This window comes from Myotis myotis, unplaced genomic scaffold (genome assembly GCF_014108235.1).
Source record: "Myotis myotis isolate mMyoMyo1 unplaced genomic scaffold, mMyoMyo1.p scaffold_m19_p_1, whole genome shotgun sequence".
NCBI lineage: Eukaryota > Metazoa > Chordata > Mammalia > Chiroptera > Vespertilionidae > Myotis > Myotis myotis.
The window spans coordinates 132,655,738-132,677,778 of record NW_023416313.1 but is presented as its reverse complement, the minus strand read 5'-3'; the positions used below and the strand labels follow the sequence as shown (position 1 = coordinate 132,677,778).

At 45.2% G+C, this 22,041-nt stretch overlaps 1 long non-coding RNA gene across 2 annotated transcripts in view; it reads right to left on the bottom strand.

Moving 5' to 3' along the window:
• LOC118677607 overlaps positions 1–22,041 on the bottom strand; it is a 72,166-nt gene that overhangs the window by 32,114 nt on the left and 18,011 nt on the right. Inside the window, exons 3-4 of one of the 2 annotated variants that reach the window (XR_004974435.1) lie at positions 20,316–20,376; positions 9,901–10,104 (exon numbers count right to left, since the gene is read on the bottom strand). This is a non-coding gene — a long non-coding RNA (uncharacterized LOC118677607). Of the gene's footprint in view, positions 1–9,576; positions 10,105–20,315; positions 20,377–22,041 lie in introns of those variants that run through there. The other variant, XR_004974436.1, reaches the window with a different exon arrangement.

Here is a 22,041-nt window from a genome sequence, read left to right as displayed (position 1 = left end):
TTTTTAATTGGGAGGGAGATTGTCTCTGCAGAGGCCCCCTGTGAGGAGCAAGGGATCCGAGCTCCACACCAGACACCCAGGCCAGGCTCCCAGAGCTGAGAAGAGAAGTCCCCATAACTATGAGCTGTAAAAACCAGCGGAGATTGGAGCTCAGTGACACAGAGGATGCTGGAGACCCAGGTGTTCCTCTTAAGGGGCCTGCACGTGAACTTAGCTCCAGGGCCCAGTGCTAGGCTGCAGCTCTGGGGGACCCAAACACATATGGGGAGGACCTGGATTGTCTGCCATCAGGGTAAGAACTTGGGGTGGCTTTCTCCCAGATGGAGGTGTTCCTGTGCTGGGATCTCCTGGTCTCAGGGCTGACCTGCAGCCATTTCTGTTTGCTCTGCCCTGGTGATTCCCTGAGACCCCACACCATCCAATTTGCAGCCTTGCCCAAACTGTGTGCAGTGGCTTTTGCATATGAATGGCATGTCCTTGCTCAGGACTCAGACTTTGCTAAAATATCTCAAACAAGCAGCAGCTGGGTCAGGGTGCCACAAACCTATCAATAAAAGACCCAAGACCCAGCACTAGTTCCAGCCTCCCTTGCTTCACAACTGGGCATCACCTGGGCACTTCCAAACCCAATACAAATAGGAAGAATATGAAGATCTCTTTGTAGCTCCTGCCAAGTAGCCCCAGGCAGTGGTTGACTTTGCATCTCCCTGGGGACCTAAGAGCCAGTGCACCCAGTGGTCAGTGTCAGATCATACCAGATTACAACTCTACGCATCCATAAGTGACACACTCAAGGGGCAGACTCAGTGAGCACCAAAGCCCTACTGAAGCAAGTCCTACTCCATAAGGGTGTCTCCTGCACAGCACTGGTCCTCACAGCCAATTGGCCTGGAGGTCAATTCCTCCAAGTGACACCAAACAGCAATCAAAGCTCAACTACAACAAGACTCTGCACACAGCCCACAAAAAGGTGCACCCAGAGTGCCCAGCACAGTTGACTGGGGAGGCTACACTACTGGGCCCTATAGGACACCTACTACACAAGACCACTCTACCAACTCAAGGATACAAAGATGCTCTACCCAATACATAGAAACAAACACAGGGAAGGAGCCAAAATGCAGAGACAGAAACATGTCACAAATGAAAGAAATGGGAGAAAGCAAACTACTAGATATAGAGTTCAAAACCACAGTTATAAAGTTACTCAAGACTCTTTTTGAGAACTTCAAGGGACTTACTGAGACTTTCAATGATCTTAGTGAGAATGCAAAAAAAGAAAAGAAAAAAAGACAAGTCAGAAATTAAGCATACACTAACTGTGTATGAAATAAAGAATAATATACAGGAATTCAACAGTAGAGTAGAGGATTCTCAGAATCAAATCAATGATTTGAAATATGAGCAAGCAAAAAACACCCAATCAGAACAGCAAAAAGAAAAAATAACGCAAAAATATGAAGACAGTGTAAGGAGCCTCTGGGACAACTTCAAGCATACCAACATTCATATTATGGAGGGGCCAGAAGAAAAGAGCAAACAAGATATTGAAAACTTATTTGAAGAAATAATGACAGAAAAATTTCCCTATCTGGTAAAAGAAATAGACTTACAAGTCCAGGAAGCACAGAGCATTCCAAAATAAGAGGAACCCAAAGAGGACTACACTAAGACATATCATAATTAAAATGCCAGGGGCTAACGACAAAGAGAGAATCTTAAAAGCAGCAAGAGAAGAGCAGTTACTTACCTCCAAGGGAGAGCCCATATGACTGTCAGCTGATTTCTCAACAGAAACTATGCAGACCAGAAGGGAGTGGCAAGAAATATTCAAAGTAATGAATAGCAAGGACCTACAACTCAGATTACTCTACCCAGCAAAGCTCTAATTTAGAATTGAGGGTCATATAAAGAGCTTAACAAACAAGAAAAAGCTAAAGAAGTTCAAAGTCACTAATCATCCAAGAGATGCAAATCAAAACAACAATGAAGAACCATCTCACACCTGTCAGAATGGCTATCATCAACAAATCAACAAATGACAAGTGCTGGCAAAGATGCAGAGAAAAAGGAACCCTCGTGCACTGCTGGTGGGAATGCAGACTGTGGAAAGCAGTATGGAGTTTCCTCAAAAAATTAAAAATGGAACTCCCATTTGATCCAGTAATCCCACTTCCAGGAATTTATCCCAAGAAATCAGAAACACCAATCAGAAAGGATATATGCACCCCTATGTTCATAGCAGCACAATTTACAATAGCTAAGATTTGGAAACAGCCCAAGTGACCATCAGCAGATGAGTGGATTAAAAAATGGTGGTGCATCTACATAATGGAATACTATGCTGCTGTAAAAAAGAAGGAACTCTTACCATTTGTAACAGCACCTGGAGAGCATTATGCTAAGCGAAATAAGCCAGATGGAGAAAGATAAATATCACATGATCTCACTCATTTGTGGGATATAATGAACATGATAAACTGATGAACAAAATAGAGCCAGAGGGAAAAAAAATCCTATCTAATAAAAGAGAAACATGGTAGCGTACGACCACTACCCTTCCCATTGGCTAATCAGCGAGATAAGCAAATTATAACTGCCAGCCAAGATGGCGGCCGGCAGCCAGGCAGCTTGAAACTACCATGAGGCTTGCTTGCTTCAGTGACGGAGGAAACCAACGTTCCCTACCTGCTTTGCCGGCCTCTGAGCCTGCAGTTTGAAACATTGTAACAAATATAGAAGCTAAACAAAACCCCAGAAACCTGCTTTCAGCCCACCGGGACCTCAGAGCTGGAGTTGATACTGTGTCGATTATAGAACCCAAACAAACCAGATACCTGCTTTCAGCAGCAGAGGCCTCAGAGCTGGAGCCAGAGCTAAAGCTGGCCCAGAATAAAAGAAAAAAGGAGCAGTTGGGAGCTTCAGCCCTCAGCCCCTCACCCAGACTGGCCAGGACCCCAGTGGGGAACCCAATTCTGAAGGGTGTGTGACCAGCTGCAAACAGCCATCATCCCCTCGCCCAGACTGGCCAGGCACCCCAGTGGGGACCCCCACCCTGATCCAGGACACCCTTCAGGGCAAACCAGCCAGCCCCACCCAAGCACCAGGCCTCTATCCTATATAGTAAAAGGGTAATATGCCTCCCAGCACCGGGATCAGCGGAGCCACGAGGCCTCCAGCACCGGGATCAGCGTGACAGGGGGCAGCGCCCAAACGCCCCGATCGCCCTGCGGCTCTGTGTGTGACAGGGGGCGGGGCCACAACCTCCCTATCCGCCCTGCTCTGTTCATGACAGGGGAAGGCGCCCCAACCTCCTGATCAGCCCTGCTCTGTGCCTGATACGGGGGAGCTCCCCAACCCCCTGATCGCCCTGCGGCTCTGTGTATGACAGGGTGCGGCGCCCCAACCCCTGATCAGCCCTGCTCTGTGTGTGACAGGGTGCAGCGCCCCAACCCCCCCCCCCCCACGGGCCCTGCTCTGTGTGTGATGGGGTAGAGCCATAACCTCCCCATCGGCCCTGCCCTGAGTGTGACAGTGGCTGTGCCCCAACCCCCTGATCGGCCCTGCTCTGTGTGTGACAGGGGGCGGTGCCCCAACTCCCCTAGCAGCCCTACTCTGTGAGTGACAGGGGGAGCTCCTCAACCCCCTGATGGGCCCTGCTCTGTGCGTGACAGGGGGAGCCCCCCAACCCCCTGATGGACCCTGCTCTGTGCGTGACGGGGGGAGCTCCCCATCCCCCCTGATGGGCCCTGCTCTGTGTGTGACAGGGGCAGCGCCCCAACCCCCAGATCAGCCCTGCTCTGTGCGTGACAGGGGGTGGCGCTGCAACCTCCCCATCGACCCTGCCTTGAGTGTGACAGGGGGCGGTGCCCCAACCCCCCAATCGGCCCTACCCTGAGCATGACTGAGGGTGGCATAGCAACCTCCTGATCCGCCCTGCTCTGTGAATGACAGGGGGTGGCGCCCCAACTCCCCAATCGGCCTTGCTCTGAGCCCAACCAGGGGCTGCACCTAGGGATTGGGCCTACCCTCTGCCACCCGGGAGCAGGCCTAAGCCAGCAGGGTGTTATCTCCCGAGGGGTCCCAGACTGCGAGAGGCCACAGGCCAGGCTGAGGGACCCCCCCTTCCCCCCGAGTGCACAAATTTTTGTGCACCGGGCCTCTAGTTAGAATATAATAGAAGTAATCCTGTTATTTGCAGATTTTTAATATTTCCTACAACTTTTGTAATATTATACTATGTTAGTACAGTTTTGGTAATATTATATTTAAATCTTTTTTTCTTGAAATATTAATGTTTATTGCATGTGATGTTATTATATTTAAAATCATTTTTTGAAATATTAATGTTTATTGCATGTAAATGGCTAATTATGTTGTATCTACAATCTGGTAATATATTTATTTTGTATATTGTAAAAAGAAGAAGAAGAAGAAGAAGAAGAAGAAGAAGGAGGAGGAGGAGGAGGAGGAGGAGGAGGAGGAGGAGGAGGAGGAGGAGAGGAGGAGGAGGAAGAAGAAGAAGAAACACATGTTTTAAAAAATAGAACTCCCATTTGACCCAGTAATCCCACTTCTAGGAATATATCCCAAGAAATCAGAAACACCAATCAGGAAGGATATATTCATCCTTATGTTCATAGCAGCACAATTTACCATAGCTAAGATTTGGAAACAGCCCAAGTGTCCATCAGCAGATGAGTGGATTAGAAAACTGTGGTACATCTACACAATGGAATACTACACTGCTGTAAAAAAAGAAAGAAATCTTACCATTCACAACAGCATGGATGGACATAAGGAGCATTATGCTAAGCAAAATAAGCCAGTCAGAGAAAGATAAATATCACATGATCTAACTCATATATAGAATATAATGAATAATATAAACTGATGAACAAAAATAGATCCAGAGACGAGAAGCATTGAACAGACCATCAAACCTCAGAGGGAAGGCAGGGGGCAGGGAGGTAAGAGATCAGCCAAAGGACTTGTATGCATGCATATAAGCCTAACCAATGGATACAGACAGTAGGGGAGTAAGGGCATGTGCTGGCGGGGGGGGGGGGGGGGGGGGGTTGTGGCCAGGGAGAGGTCAATGGGAGAAAAAGGAGACATATGTAATACTTTAAACAATAAAGAATTTAAAAATAAAAGAAACAAAGAAAGAACAAAATCAGGAACAAAAGAAGCAAAGTAACAACTGACACCACAGAAATACAAAGGATCTTAAAAAAATACTATGAATGACTATCTGCCAACAAGCTGGACAACATGGATGAAATGAACAAATTCTCAGAAAAATACAATCTTCCAAACTGAATCAGGAAGAATCAGAAAACCTGAATAGGCCAATAACAACTGATGAAATTGAAGCAGTAATAAAAAAACTCCCAGCTAACAAAAGCCCTGGTCTGGATGGCTCCACAGAGGAGTTTTAACAAACATTCAAAGAACTAATACCTATCTCCCTCAAACTATTCCCAAAAAAGTCCAAGAGGAAGGAACACTTGCAAGCGCTTTTTTACAAGGCCAGCATTCTCCTAATCCCAAAACCAGATAAAGACACTACAAAGACACTACAGGTTAATATCCCTGATGAATATAGATGCTAAAATCCTCAACAAAATTTTAGCAAATCAGTTCCCGCAATCTATTAAAAAAATCATACATCATGACCAAGTGGGATTTTTTCCAGGGATGCAAGGCTGGTACAATATTCACAAATCAATAAATGTGATACATCACATAAACAAATTGAAAGACAAAAATCACATGATCATATCAATAGATGCAGAAAAAGCTCTCGACAAAATCCAACACTATTTTCATAAACACTATAGGCAAAGTGGGAATAGAGGGACCATATCTCAACATAATAAAGGTGCTATATGACAAACCTACAGCCAATATCATACTGAATGGGCAAAAACTGAAAGCATTTCCCCTATGAACAGGAGCAAGACAGGGATGTCCACTTTCACCACTCTTATTTGACATAGTATTAGAATTCCTAGCCACAGTGATCAAACAAGAAGAAATAAAAGGCATCCAAATTAGAAAGGAGGAAGTAAAACTGTCATTATTTGCAGATGACATGATATTGTACACAGAAAATCTTAAGGTTCTACAAAAAAACTACTAGATTGAATAAATGAATTCAGCGATGTAGTAGGATACAAAATTAACAGCCAGAAATCAAGGACATTTTTATACACCAATAATGAATTCTCAGAAAGAAAAACTAAACGAACAATCCCATTTATCATTTCAACAAGAAAATTAAGATACTTAGGAATAAACTTAAATAAGGAGGTAAAAGACCTGTACTCAGAAAACTATAGGACATTGAAAAAAGAGATAGAGGAAGATATAAATAATTGGAAAAATATACTGTGTTCATGGATTGGTAGAATTAACATCATAAAAATGTCCATACTACCCAACGCAATCTACAGATTGAATGCAATCTCTATTAAAATACCAAAATCATATTTCAAAGATCCAGAACAAATACTCCTTAATTTTATATGAAACCAAAAGACCCTAAATAGCAGTAGCTATCTTGTGAAAGAAGAACAAAGTTGGAGGGATCACAAAGCAGATATTAATTTATACTGCTAAGCCACTGTAATCAAAGCAGCCTGGTACTGGCACAAGAACAGCATATAGATCAATGGAACAGAACAAAGAATTCAGAAATTGACCCAAGCCATTGTGCTCAATTAATATTTGACAAAAGAGGCAAGAGCATACAATGGAGTAGAGACAGTCTCTTCAGAAAGTGGTGTTGGGAAAATTGGACAGGTACATGAAAAAAAAAAGAAACTAGACCACCAACTTACAGCATACACATGAATAAACTCAAAATGGATAAAAGACTTAAATGTAAGTGGTGAAAACATAAAAAATCTTAGAAGAAACCATAGGCGGCAAAATCTCAGTCATTTCCCAAAACAATATGTTTGCCAATACATCTCCTAGAGCAGCGGTTCTCAACCTGTGGGTCGCGACCCCTTTGGGGGTTGAATGACCCTTTCACAAGGGTTGCCTCCATCGGAAATCACATATATAATTACATATTGTTTTGTGATTAATCACTATGCTTTAATTATGTTCAATTTGTAACAATGAAATTGAGGGTCACCACAACATGAGGAACTGTATTAAAGGGTCGCGGCATTAGGAAGGTTGAGAACCACTGTCCTAGAGCAAGGGAAACTAAGGAGAAAATAAACAAATGGGACTACATAAAAATAAAAAGCTCCTGCACAGCAAACAAAACCATCAACAAAACGAAAAGCATGCCCACCCTATGGGAGAACATATTTGCCCATGATACATATGATAAGGAGTTAATTTCCAAAATATATTAAGGAATTCATACAACTTAACAAAAGGAAGACAAGCAATTCAATTTAAAAATAGACAAAGGACCTAATCATCAGAGAGATGCAAATTAAAACAACAATGAGGTATCACCTCACACCTGTCACAATGGCTATCATCAACATATCAACAAATGACAAGAGCTGATTAGGATGTGGAGAAAAAGGAACCCTAATATACTGCTGGTGGGAATTCAGACTGGTGCAGCCACTATGAAAAACAGTGTGGAGTTTCCTCAAAAATTAAAAATGGAACTGCCATTTGACCCAGTTATCCCATTTCTAGGAATATATCTTAAAACACCGATCAGAAAGAATATATGCACCCCTATGTTCATAGCAGCACAATTTACAATAGCTAAGATATGGAAACAGCCTAAGTGCCCATCAGTATATGAGTGGATAAAAAAGCTGTGGTACATTTATACCATGGATATTATGCAGCTATAAAAAATAAGGATCTCTTACCCTTTGAAACAGCATGGAGGGCTCTGGAGAGTATTATGCTCAGTAAAATAAGCCAGTCAGAGAAAGACAAGTATCACATGATCTCACTCAGATGTGGATTCTAATGGACAAAATAAAGTGACAAACAAAATAGATCCAGAAGACACAGAAGCATGGAACAGACTGACAAATATCAGAGGGATGGTGGGGGTGGGTGTTGGGTGGGGAGGGATTAACCAAAGTATTTACATGCATATATGTATAACCTATTGACACAGATAATAGTGTGATAAGGCCTGGGGCTGGGACATGGTGGAGACGGTCAATGGGAAACAAAAGAGGACTTCTATAATACTTTCAACAATAAAGATAAATTTAAAATAAATAACTAAATGTTAGTAACATTAAAAAAGTAACATCAAGATGAGTTTTTGACCAATCAACTGGGTACCATACAAGTTACATTTTACAATAATTATGTTATTTATATTTATGCTTATTACATATTATAGTATTATTATTGTTATTATATATCTGTTAAATTTTATAAAGTTACAGTGACCCAGTGTATGAATTCATGCACATTGAAAGGACATTAATTAGAAGAAATATTTTAATATCACTATTCACCCTTTCTCTATAATAGAAGTGTCAACCAAATTCACAATCAACAATGACAGATCAAAACACATGTGTGCGATTGGCGCCAGTGAGAGCTTTATATGTATCGCACATACATGAGTCAACATAGCCTTTTATATATATAGAATAAACTTGCTTAATTAGACCTGCTTTCTGATGTAGCTAAACTTTTTCCAGCCCAGTGAAGCACCCCAACTTCTCTTTCAGGTAATTGTCAGCAACATAGCAGTAAATATCACCATGAAGCAGATTATTATTGTAGATCACACAGGGAGAACAAAGGATAAAATATTTAACTGCAGCAGTGTTTGACTACCTGAAGTGAGAAAACCTGAAGTCATTTTCAAGGTCCACCATTTCTTACTTGTTTTCAGTCAGGTCAAGTTTCTAAACTTTCTAAATCTCCGTTTTCCAGGACTTCTGTGAGGATCAAATGAGATGAGGCACAGGAAAATGCTTCACAGATATTTGGTTAAAGTGTGAAATGTTTGCACTTGGCTATAAAGCAAGTTGTATTCCTGGGCTGAAGAAACTCCAAGGAGGCTAGTCGCTAGGGAGAGGAAGCCGGGTGTTGCTATATGACATCATTACCCAGCGCCCACAGCCACCGTTTCTGGGCTGGACTCGGCTGTGGGTCGCATTTTGCACCATAGGGTCTCAGCAGTGTTGGCTGTGATTTGGTGGGCTGTCACTCCAGGGTGGTGGCGGGGCCTGTGTCCCACTTGGGGGAAGCCGAGTGTTGCTTTGTGGCTGTCAGGTCCACAATGCCAGTGCGCGTCATGGCAGCTCCTGCATTGAGCATCTGCCCCCTGGTGGTCAGTGCATATCAAAGTGACCAGTTGGATGGTCAGACACTTAGCATATTAGCCTTTTATATATATAGATAATTTTATGTGCCACATAAAATTAACACATTGCGTACCGCATAGAAATCTCTAAGACATACGCCAGGGACCGCACGTTTTTGGGCAAACTGCACATTATTTAAATCATCAAAATGCACTTTAGGTGTTGTTATTCAGTAATTATAACATTTTTATTTACAAGAACAATTAAACAATTAAAGTTCCTAGTACTTTTTTAACGTATGGTACTGCGTAAAACATTTTCCTCTATGAAGAGGGGCCAAACAAAATTTACATAAGTATCTAGATTCGCTCCTTTTTCCATGGGCGTGAAAAACGAGAACACTCGTGAGCCGTCCTTAACAGATGGCGTGTGAAACATGAGAAAATTCCTGAGCAGTACGAAATGTGTTAAGCATCACAGTGAAACAAATCAAGGTCATTGAACTCCTGAGCCTGGGAGAATGATAAAGACAAATGTTTCCTACCAATTCTTCCCAGATTGTGACCAACCCCAAATTTCTCATTGTTATATCTAAGGACTTAAGGACTTATTTCTCATGGTCCTGAATACAAACCTTCACTCACTGAGTCAAGCCAGCTCTGCCTCTCTCCAGTTCAACACCACTCCCCAGTGCGCCATGGCTACTCCTGCTTTATGAAGCCCAATCTCTGCTTATCCAGATCTTCCACTTCTTTCAAGTTTATGCTCAGGGCACTGCTTCTCAACCAAGATTTTTTTCATACATGCGCTCAAATGAGAGGTGGCATTTCCCTTCTGACTAAATGAAAAAGAAAAGATATAATAAATCATCATCAAAAAAAAAAAGTGCCACAGTTAGAGAAATGAAACCTGGAACCGAAGTTTTTCCCTCTGCATATTAGTTAACCTGAAGGAGTCCACCTCCAGAAGGGTCTACATTTGGGAGAGCTATTCTCTACCATTCATGACACTCAAGAACGCTGCAGCTTCTCTCAAGATAAAAAACATGTATTAATAGCTGTGTTTTTTCTTAAATAATTATTTATTTTTTCAATTAATAGAATATTTCTAGAGCAGTTTTAGGTATATAGTAAAATGAGCAAAATACAGAATTCCCATACACCTCTCTTCATTCCCTGCACTGAGTTTCCCCTATTATTAACATCTTGCATGAGTATGGTACATCTGTTATAATTGATCAGCCACTACTGACACATTATGGTGAAGTAAAGTCCAAAGTTACCTTCAGGTTCACTCTTTGTGTTGTACTAGTACATTCTATGTGCTTTGACAAATGAATAACAACATGTGTGTACCATTACAGTACCCTACCGTATAGTTTTACTGCCCTAGGGATCCCTTGTACTCTACCTCTTCATCCCGCCCTCCCTCCCCCTGACATTTGGAAACTACTGATCTTGTTATTGTCCCCATAGTTTTGCCTTTCCCAGAATGTCATATAGGTGGAATCATACAGTATATAGCTTTTTCCCAGTTGGCTTCTTTCACTTAGCAATATGCAGTTTAGCTTCTCCCATGTCTTATCATAGCTTCATAGCTCATTTCTTTTCATTGCTCAATGTTCATTGTATGAATGTACCCCAGCCTGTTTATCTGTTCAGCTACTGAAGAACATCTTGGTTGCTTCCAAATTTTGGTAATTATGAGTAAATCTATAAACATTCATGTGCAGGTTTCTGTGGACATTTTTAACTCATTTGGCTAAATATCAAGGAGTTTGATCGCTGGATCTTAAGGTAAGAGTTTTTACTTTGAGGTTGGGGGTGGAGAACTGTCAAACTGTCTTCCAAAGTACTTGTATTCTTTGGTATTCCCACCAACAATGAAAGAGTACCTGTTGCTCCGCATCCTCACTAGCATTTGGTATTGTCAGTGTTTTGAATTTTAGCCATTCTAATAGGTGTGCACTGCTACCTTGTTTTAATTTGCAATTCCTTAAATACATGATACCAAGCACCTTTTCTTTTTTTTTTAATTTTTAAGAGAAAGGGAGAGGGAGAGGGAGAGATTGGTATGAGAAACATTGATCAGCTGCCTCTGGCATGTGCCCCAACTGGGAATGAAACTCATAATCTGGGTATGTGCCCTGACCAGGAATCCAACCTGCCACTTTTGGTGCATGGGACAACAGTCCAACCAACTAAGCCAAACCAGCCATGGCTTGAGCACCTTTTTTCATAATTATCTGCCATTTTTATATCTTCTCTGGTGAGGGGTCTGTTCAGATCTTTTGCCCATTAAAATACAAAAGAGTTGTTTGTTTTCTTAATGTTGAGTTTTAAGAGTTCTTTAGATATTTTGCATACCAGTCCTTTATCAAATATGTATTTTGCAAAGATTTTCTCCCAATTTGTAGCTTTATTCATTCTTTGAATGGTGTCCTTTGAAGAAAAGAAGTCTTTTAATTTTAATGAAGTCCTACTTATCAGATTTTTCTTTCACAGATCATTTTTTTTGGTGTTTTATCTGAAAAGTCGTCAGAAACACCAAAGTCACTTTGGTTTTCTCCTAATTTATCTTTTAGGAGTTTTGTCATTTTGTACATTTAAGCTCATGATTATTTTGAGTTACTTTTTGTAAAAGGTGTGAAAGTTATATAGATTCATATTTTTGCATGTGGATGTACAGTTCCAGCACCATTTGTTGAAAAGACTAGTTGCCTTTGTTTCTTTATCAAAGATCATCTCATATAATAAAAGTCTAGGTGGCGTCATGTGTGACATCATCACAAAATGGCCAACACAAGATGGCCACCTCACGTTGTCTCGAGATGGCCACTACAAGATGGCCAGCAGGGAAGGGCAGTTGTGGGCGATCAGGCCTGCAGGGGAGAGCAGTTGGGAGCAACCAGCCCAGCAGGGCAGGGCAGTTGGGGGTGAATAAGCCAGCAGGGGAGGGCAGTTGGGTGCAACCGGGCTGACAGGGAAAGGCAGTTGTGGATGACCAGGCCTGCAGGAGAGGGCAGTTGGGGGTTACCGGGCCTGCAGGGAGGGCAGCTGGGGACGATCAGGCTGGCAGGGGAGCAGTTAGGCATCAATCAGGTAGGCAAGGGAGTGGTTAGGCGCAATCAGGCAGGCAGGCAGGTGAGCAGTTAGGAGCCAGAAGTCCCAGAGTGTGAGAGAGATATCTGTCAGTCGAACATCCCCCAAGGGGACCCAGATTGTAGAGAGGGTGCAGGCTGGGCTGAGGGACACCCCCCATGCACAAATTTCATGCACTGGGCCTCTAGTTTAACTATATTTGTGTGGATCTATTTCTTGGCTTTTTATTCTTGGACTAGAGGCCCAGTGCATGAATTTGTGCATGGGTAGGGTCCCTTGGCTTGGCTGGCAATCTGGGCCAATTAGGAGGGCTGACTGCCTGGGGGGAGAGACCCTGGGAGGTTGACCAGCGGGGGGAGGGACCATGGGAGGTTGGCCAGTTGGTCTGGGGGAGGGGCTGCAGTAGGTTGGCCGGCCAGGGGGATTGGCCTGAAGTGGGAGCGCCGCTCATCCTGGTCAGCCAACTGGCTGTAGACCCGCCCTCTGAGCGGCTATTCCCTGGTCCGGCATCTTCTGTGGAGCCAGAGCACTTGCCTCTCCAGGGGACCCAGTTGGGGCTGGGCCCAGGGAGACAGTAGCACTGAGAGGTGGCGGAGTAGGCCTCAGTCTCGTGGCAGCCATGAACCTGCCTCCCAGCCTCTGGGTCAGCTCTGCGAGCCCAGTGGTGGTGCTGCGTGGCCTATGGGCATCTGGAGGAGGCAGAAAGGAGCAAGGAGGAGGAGCCCTTGGTGAAGAGGCAAAGACCGCAGCCCAGGTTCCTGCCCATCGGCCTGGGGTTCGCAGTGAGAGCAGCCACTCATCCCATGAGCCAAGCGGCACTCCCACTGTGGTAGCATACTGACCATCAGGGGGCAGCTCCTATGATGAGTGTCTGCCCCCTGGTGGTCAGTGCGCATCATAGCGACTGTTTGACCAGTCGTTCTGGTACCTCTGCCATTCGGTTGCTGTGCTTTTATCATATAGGATTGGGATTGCAGTGAGTCTATAGATCAAGTTGAGAAAAACTAACATCTTAACAATATTGAGTCTTCCTACCCATATGCATGGAATCTCTGTCCATTTATTTATATCAGGGGTGGGAAACCTTTTTCTGCCAAGGGCCATTTGGATATTTATAACATCATTCACGGGCCATACAAAATTATCAACTTAAAAATTATGCCCAACCAGTGTGGCTCAGTGGTTGAGCATCAACCCATGACCCAAGAGGTTAGCAGTTCAATTACCAATCAGGGCACATGCCCAGGTTGTGGGCTCAATCCCCAGTACGGGGTGTGCAGGAGGCAGCCAATCGATGATGTTTCTCTCCCATGGATGCTTCTATCTCTCTCTGTACCTCTCCCTTCCCCCTCTCTCTAAAAATCAATAAAAACATATTTTTTAAAAATTACCCTCCTATATTTTGTCAAACATTTAATTAATTTACCCCTAATGCATTGGCAGGGCCAGACCAAATGATTTTTCGGTCCCTATATGGCTCAAGGGCTAGACTAGACATTCCCCACCCCCGATTTAGATCTTTGATCTCTTTCATCAGAGTTTGTCATTTTCCTTGTATAAATCTTATACATATTTTCTTACACTTATATCTAAGTATTTCATTTTTTTTTGGTGTGAATGTAAATGGTACTGTGTTTTTAATTTCAAATTTCACTGTTTGTTATTGTTATATAAGAAAGCAACTGATTTTTGTGTATTAACCTGTATTGTGCAACCTTGCTATAATCATTTATCAGTTCCAGGAGTTTTTTTGTTGTTAATTCCTTGGGATTTTCCACATAGGTGATCATGTCATCTGCAAGCAAAGACAGTTTTATTTCTTCTTCCTTGACCTACATTCCCATTTTTCCTTTTTCTTATCTTATTGCATTAGCTAGGACTTTTAGATGATCTTGGATAGGAATGGTGAGAGTGGACATCTTTGCCTTATTCTCAATCAAATGGGAAAAAATCTAGTTTCTCACCATTAAGTATGACGTTAGCTGTAGATGTTTTGTAGATTCCCCCTTTACCCATGGAGGATATGTTCAGGACTCTCAGTGGATACCTGAATCCATGTATAGTACCAAACCCTCTATATACTATGTTCTTTCCAATACATACATATCTAAGATAAAGTTTAATTTATAAATTAGGTATAGTAAAAGATGAACAATAACTAATAATACAGTAGAATTATAACATCCTATCTAATAAAGAGAGAATATGCAAATTGACCATCAAGCTTTAACAAGATGGCTGCGTCCACAATGGAGGCAGGGATTCGGTAATGAGCCTTAAGGAGCAATCAGCAGGGACCTGAAGCTGCATGGTGCTGGGCTGGGGCAGGGGACCTGAGGCTGTGCCCCCTGCCTGGTGGGGCTTGACAGGGGACCTCAGGCCGTGCCCCCCACCCCAGCGCCAGGCCAGAGGACCTCAGGCCATGACCCTGCCCCAGCGCCAGGCCGAGGGACCTTAGGCTGTGTCCCCTGCCCAGTGGAGATTGACAGGGGACCTCAGGCTACACCCCCCCGCCTCGGTGCCAGGCTGGGGGACCTGAAGCCATGCCCCCTGCCAAGTGGGGCTTGACAGGGGACCTCAGGGCACACCCCCCACCCTAGTGCTGGGCCGGGGAACCTCAGGCCGCACCCCCCGCCCCAGGCCAGGTGACCTGAGGCCACGCCCCCCACCTGGCAGGGCTTGACAAGGGTGGGGCCGGCCAGGTCTGGATCTAGCCCAATGGAGGTGGAGCCTCTGAGTCTTGCGTGATTTCCAGGCACATGTGGGTGGGCGGGGACTTGACTCTGGTTTTTGTGGCATGCTCCAGACTCTGACAGGAGGAAGATTTTTATATACATTTTACTAATTTTCTTTAATCTCTGACACTTCTATTATAGAGAAAGGGAAAATAGCAATACTAAAATATTTCCTCTAATTAATTTCCTTTTAATGTGCATGAATTTCATGCACCGGTTCACTAGTACACTGTAATAAAAGTTATTGGGGCCATTATTAGGTAAAATAAAGGTCACTTAAAAACAAGCACTGCAGCCGAAACCGGTTTGGCTCAGTGGATAGAGCGTCGGCCTGCGGACTGAAAGGTCCCAGGTTTGATTCCGGTCAAGGGCATGTACCTGGGTTGCGGGCACATCCCCAGTAGGAGATGTGCAGGAGGCAGCTGATCGATGTTTCTCTCTCATTGATGTTTCTAACTCTCTATCTCTCTCTCTTCCTCTCTGTAAAAAAATCAATAAAATATATTTTAAAAAAACACACACAAAAAAAAAACAAGCACTGCAATACTGCAACAGACAATCTAATAACTGAGACAGCTACTAAGTGACTGACAGTTGGATATTATATATAGTACTAGAGGCCCGGTGCACAAAAATTTGTGCACTCGGGGGGAAGGGGAGGGTCCCTCAGCCCGGCCTGTGCCCTCTCGCAGTCTGGGACCCCTCAGGAGATAATGACCTGTTGGCTTAGGCCTGCTCCCAGGTGGCAGAGGGCAGGCCCAATCCCTAGGTGCAGCCCCTGGTCGGGCTCAGAGCAGGGCCGATTGGGGAGTTGGGGTGCCGCCCCCTGTCATGCACAGAGCAGGGCGGATTGGGAGGTTGCGATGCCACCCTCAGTCACGCTCAGGGTAGGGCTGATTGCGGGGTTGGGGCACTGCGCCCTGTCACACTCAAGGCAGGGTCGATGGGCAGGTTGCGGCGCCACCCCCTGTCACGCACAGAGCAGGGCCAATCAGGGGGTTGAGGCGCTGCCCCCTGTCACACACAGAGCAGGGCCCATCAGGGGGGTTGGGGCACTGCCCCCTGTCACACACAGAGCAGGGCCCATCAGGGGGGGTTGGGGCACCGCTCCCTGTCACACTCAAGGCAGAGTCGATGGGCAGGTTGCGGCGCCACCGCCTGTCACACACAGAGCAGGGCCCATCAGGGGGGTTGGGGTACTGCCCCCTGTCACATACAGAGCAGGGTCGATCAGGGGGTTGGGGAGCTCCCCCTGTCACGCACAGAGCAGGGCCAATCAGGGGGTTGGGGAGCTCCCCCCTGTCACTCACAGAGTAGGCCCGATAGGGGAGTTGGGGCACTGCCCCGTCACACACAGAGCAGGGCCGATCAGGGGGTTGGGAACGCTGCCACTGTCACACTCAGGGCAGGGCCGATGGGGAGGTTATGGCTCTACCCCGTCACACACAGAGCAGGGCCCGTGGAGGGGGGGGGGAGGGGTTGGGGCGCTGCACCCTGTCACACACAGAGCAGGGCCGATTAGGGGGTTGGGGCACCACAGCCTGTCACACACAGAGCCATAGGGCAATCAGGGGGTTGGGGAGCTCCCCCCTATCAGGCACAGAGCAGGGCTGATCAGGGAGTTGGGGCGCCTTCCCCTGTCACGAACAGAGCAGGGCCGATAGGGAGGTTGTGGTCCCGCCCCCTGTCACACACAGAGCCACAGGGCAATCAGGGGGTTTGGGTGCTGCCCCGTCATGCTGATCCCGGTGCTGGGAGGCATATTACCTTTTTACTATATAAGATAGAGGCCTGGTGCATGGGTGGGGGCCGGCTGGTTTGCCCTGAAGGGTGTCCTGGATCAGGGTGGGGGTCCCCACTGGGGTGCCTGGCCAGCCTGGGTGAGGGGATGATGGCTGTTTGCAGCTGGTCACACACCCTTCAGGGTGTGCCTGGCCAGTCTGTGTGAGGGGCTGAGGGCTGTTTTCAGGTTGGCGGGTGACTGAAGCTCCCAACTGCTCCTTTTTTCTTTTTTTTTTTACTCTGGGCCAGCTTTAGCTCTGAGGCTCCAGCTCTTAGGCCTCCGCTGCTGAAAGCAGGTTTCTGGCCTTTGTTTACCTTCTGTATTTAAAACAATGTTTCGATCCTGCTGGCTGAAGCCCAGCGACTAAAGCAGGTTTCTGGGGTTTTGTTTAGCTTCTATATTTGTAACATAGTTGCTTAGAGTTGCAACTCAGAGGCCGGCAGCGGCAGGCGGGAACGATGGAGTCCTCCGTCACTGAAGCAAGCAAGCCTCATGTTAGTTTCAAGCTGCCTGGCTGCCGGCCTCCATCTTGGCTGGCAGTTAATTTGCATATTGCCCTGATTAGCCAATGGGAAGGGTAGCAGTCATACGCTAATTACCATGTTTCTCTTTTATTAGATAGGACTAGAGGCCCTCGCACCCCGGCTTCATCCAGAAGGTCATCCGGAAGGATGTCTGGTCTAATTAGCATATTATGCTTTTATTATTATAGACTAGAGGCCCGGTGCACAAAATTCATGCATGGGGGGCAGGGGTGTCCCTCAGCCCAGCCTGCACCCTCTCCAATCTGGGACCCCTCAGGGGATGTTCAACTGCTGGCAGTCAGACATCCCTCTCACAATCTGCGACCACTGGCTCCTTACCACTCACCTCTCTACCTGCCTGATTGCCCCTAACCCCTCTGCCTGCCTGCCTGATCACCCCTAACCCTTCTGCCTACCAGCCTGATTGCCCCTACATTGCCCCATGCCAGCCCAATCACTCCTACCTTGCCCCCCTGCCAGCCTGATTGCCCTTACCTTGCCCTCCCCTGCAGGCCTGATCGTCCAAACTGCCCTCCCCTGCTGGCCTGATCGCCTCTAACTGCCTCTGCCTCAGCCCCCAGTCTGGTCTCCCTCTGCGGGAGGCGACCTGGCAGATCAGGGGAAGGCACCACCCCCATTACCCCGCTGCTGCTGCCACTGCTGGCCTGAGCCTCGGCCCTTGCAGCCGCTGCGGCTGTCTGGAAGGACGTCCGGAAGACATCCACTCTAATTAGCATATTCCCCTTTTATTAGTATAGATTTGGGGACCATTACAACAACACAGAACTTAAAACACATGGAGAGAGCATTGGCCTGTGGACTGAAGGGTCCCAGGTTTGATTCTGATCAGGGGCACATGCCTGGGTTGCGGCTCGATCCCCAGTAGGGGGCCTGCAGGAGGCAGCTGATCAGTGATTCTTATCATTGATGTTTCTATCTCCCTCTCCCTCTCCCTTCCTCTCTGAAATCAATACAAAAATATTAAAACAAAAAACAAAAAACACATGATCTTCACTTTGGGCTTTGTTATTTTACAATATCCTTTGTGCAGTATTTTAACTTCCCTCAACTTTCCTTTACCCACTCTTAAAATGCAATCTATTTTGGGGAAGATGATCAGGAAAGTGATTCTAGTGGTTAGAAGTTTTTTTTTTTGGAGGGGATGGGGTCGTGAAGATATTTAAAAATTGAGCATGGTGATGGTTGTGCCACTCTGAATTTACTTTAAAAAAAAAACAGTTCATTGTACACTTTAGGTGGCATGTACAGTATATGAATTATATCTCAAAAAAGCTGTTCTTTTATTTCTTTTTAAATAAAGACCAGCCTTATAATCAATTGCAGATGCTTTTAGAGCCCCCTCAGGATTTGCTTACTGCGTCCCAAACCACGGCTGCAAGTCCCAGTTGCCTCCAGTCCTGGCGGATCTGCATGGTGTGGTTTGCAAAGGAGAAGGTGGCAAGAGGCTTATGGAATTTCTGCAACCCCTGATAGGGCACCAGGGCCATTTCCACTGTGCCAGCCTTCTGCTTCCTTTAACCTGTTGGGCAAAAGAATCCTGCATGCTCTGGCCAGAAAGTGCATTCTCTCTTAGGTGGCCCGATTGCTTTTTTTAAGGTTGTTTTATGGATTCAAAAGAATAAACAGAGATGTGGAAAGCTTTAGTCAAATTCCTTTTACATGGTTCTTCCAGTCTCGTGGGAAGTGAGATGTGGCTCTGTATTCATCCCAAAGGGTGTCTTTGGTCAACAGCACCCAGAACAGCACAACTCCTGCAGGATGCCCTACACACTTCGCTGTCAGGACTCAGGGGGGCTTGAGGGTGAGCGAGGCAGTAGTGCCAGCACAGGGCCCAGGAGAAGATAGAGCTTTCTACACTGCCCAGGCCCACGTGGACTGCAGTTGTACCTGCCGAGGTGGGCAGGGTGTTCCTGCTGTTTTGTTTTGGCCTGTGGACTGAAGGGACACCCAGTCAGCCACGGACCTGTGCCTGCACTGAGACTGTAAGCGGTTCGATGGTCCTACTTTTGGTGGACAGTGGATGCACTCCCACCTCCCAGAGACTGGCAGTTAGACACTGGCGGCTTCCGAGTCGCTTGCTGGGAGAGCGCGGCCCTAGGTCCAGAACAGACTTGGGTGTCCTTGGCCAGGAGGCCTCCTAGGGGTAGGGGCCACCGCAGTTTGAAGGCCAGCCACGCCCCTAATCAAGGCGGGGTCTAGTTGCCTGTCGGGTCATGATGGCCCTAGTCCAGCAGTGAGCAAACTACGGCCCACGGGCCGGATCCTGTCCGTTTGAAATGAATAAAACTAAAAAAAAAAAGACCGTACCCTTTTATGTAATAATGTTTACTTTGAATTTATATTAGTTCACACAAACACTCCATCCATGCTTTTGTTCCAGCCCTCTGATCCAGTTTAAGAACCCACTGTGGCCCTCGAGTCAAAAAGTCTGCCCACCCCTGCCCTAGTCTCTTACTAGTATAGATCAGCGGTTCTCAACCTGTGGGTCGCGACCCCTTTGGGGGTCGAACAACCCTTTCACAGGGGTCATCTAAGACAATCGGAAAACACATATATAATTACATATTGTTTTTGTGATTAATCACTATGCTTTAATTACGTTCAATTTGTAACAATGAAAATACATCCTGCATATCAGATATTTACATTACGATTCATAACAGTAGCAAAATTACAGTTATGAAGTAGCAATGAAAATAATTTTATGGTTGGGGGTCACCACAACATGAGGAACTGTATTAAAGGGTCATGGCATTAGGAAAGTTGAGAACCACTGGTATAGATGGAGATGCTGGACAAAGTGATGATTCATGCCCTGGGTGGGATGGAGTGGGAGAGTGAAGATTTCATCACACACTCAGAATAGCACCCAATTGAAAACTTACCAATTATTTCTTTCTGGAATTTTCCATTTAATACTGTCATGCCATGGTTGAACACAGGTAACTGAAACCAAGAAAAGGATAATTGTGGAAAGAAACCACAAATAAGGTGGAGGGAACTACTCTATTCTTTATCAAGTTAAGGAAATTCCCCTCTATTCCTACTTTGTTGAGAGATTTTATCATAAATGAGTGCTACATTTTCTATAAATATTTTTTCTGCATCTATTCATAGGATCATATGACTTTTCTTCTTTAGCCTACTGAGGTGATGGATTACATTCATTGATTTCAAATGTTGAACCAGCCTTGCATAGCTTCAATAAATCTTATTTGGTTGTGCTATATATTTTTTATACATTATTGGATTTGATTTGCTAATATTTTGTTGAGGAGGAATAGATTTTTAAGCAACGCTAAAACAAATATTATTTTACAGTAATCCACTTGGAGTCATGCAAAACATTCTTTCTTTTTAAACATTCTTTGCATAGGAAAATTATTAAACAGGCATGTTAACTGGGGCTATATATTTAAAAATACAAAGTAAATGGGTTGTGTTTAAATGATATCTATATATCTTTTTGTATTTTCCCCCCTCTCCACCTAGAGCTTGTCTCTCCATGAGCTATACCTGAAATCCCTGCTCAATTCTTTCAGTTTCTAGTTGCCACTTTTCCACTGGGCACTTTGTGGTCTCCCACACTGATGCATCTTCAATGGTTAGACCAGAATCTGCGCAGGGTTTCTATGCATATTTGGAGACTCACCACCTCCGTAGCTCCCTTCCTTCTAGGGTCCCTACTTGCTTCCCACTTGCTCTTCTAGTTCTGACCTCTGTATTCTTGATCCCACCATCCAGTGAAGCTGAAACTTCATCCTGAGCCACCTAGTGGGTTGGTGAGCATCTCCGAGCAAACACTGCAAACTAAAAAATTACCATAGTGTATTTCCAATCTTTTAAGTGTAGACTCCTCTCCGATTTCTGCCTGCTTTCCATCTCTGTTCAATGTGTTCAAAGAGTCAATCTGCAATATTTTTATATATATTTTACCATTATTTTCTATGGGAAGGTTAGTCCAACTAAGTTCTACCACCATTACCAAAAGCCAGATTTCCCAGTGTTACTATTTTGCTCCATTCTGAAATCACGCTCCTGTCTCCATCCATTTTTGTTGGTGGTGGTGGTGGTAGTGGTAGAACAAGGATTTTGTTCAAATGTCCATCCTCCTCCCACATACCTCTGGGAATAAATCCTGATTAATCTATGTCAGTGCTGTAACTCATTTCCCTTGCATCAATGATATGTTTAGGAAGGGTCACCAGTCAGGGAACCAGAAACTACTCTTTAGAGTCAGGATATACAGGATTTTTAAATAAGAAATTGGTGGCTTATCCAGAGAAAAGGCCTAAGGTAGCAATGGTCAGAAAAATCACCATTGACCTTCTCAACTGGAAGCGCTGAAGCAAGCTGTTATCAAAACTCACCTTGAAGTTCCTAGGAGTGTCACATCCACTCATGATTTTGGCTCCAATTAACTAGAGAATAATGATCTCTCCAGCAGACTGGCTCAAGGGTGTCTCTCATCAACACACTCTAGCCTGAAACCACACGACAAAGGGAATTCTGGCAAAAGCTCCTAGCTTTTCCTCTTCAAAGCAAAGGAGACCTTAGAAGGGGTAGTGGTGATGCCAACTCAACACTGATAATCTAGCACAGGGCATGTGA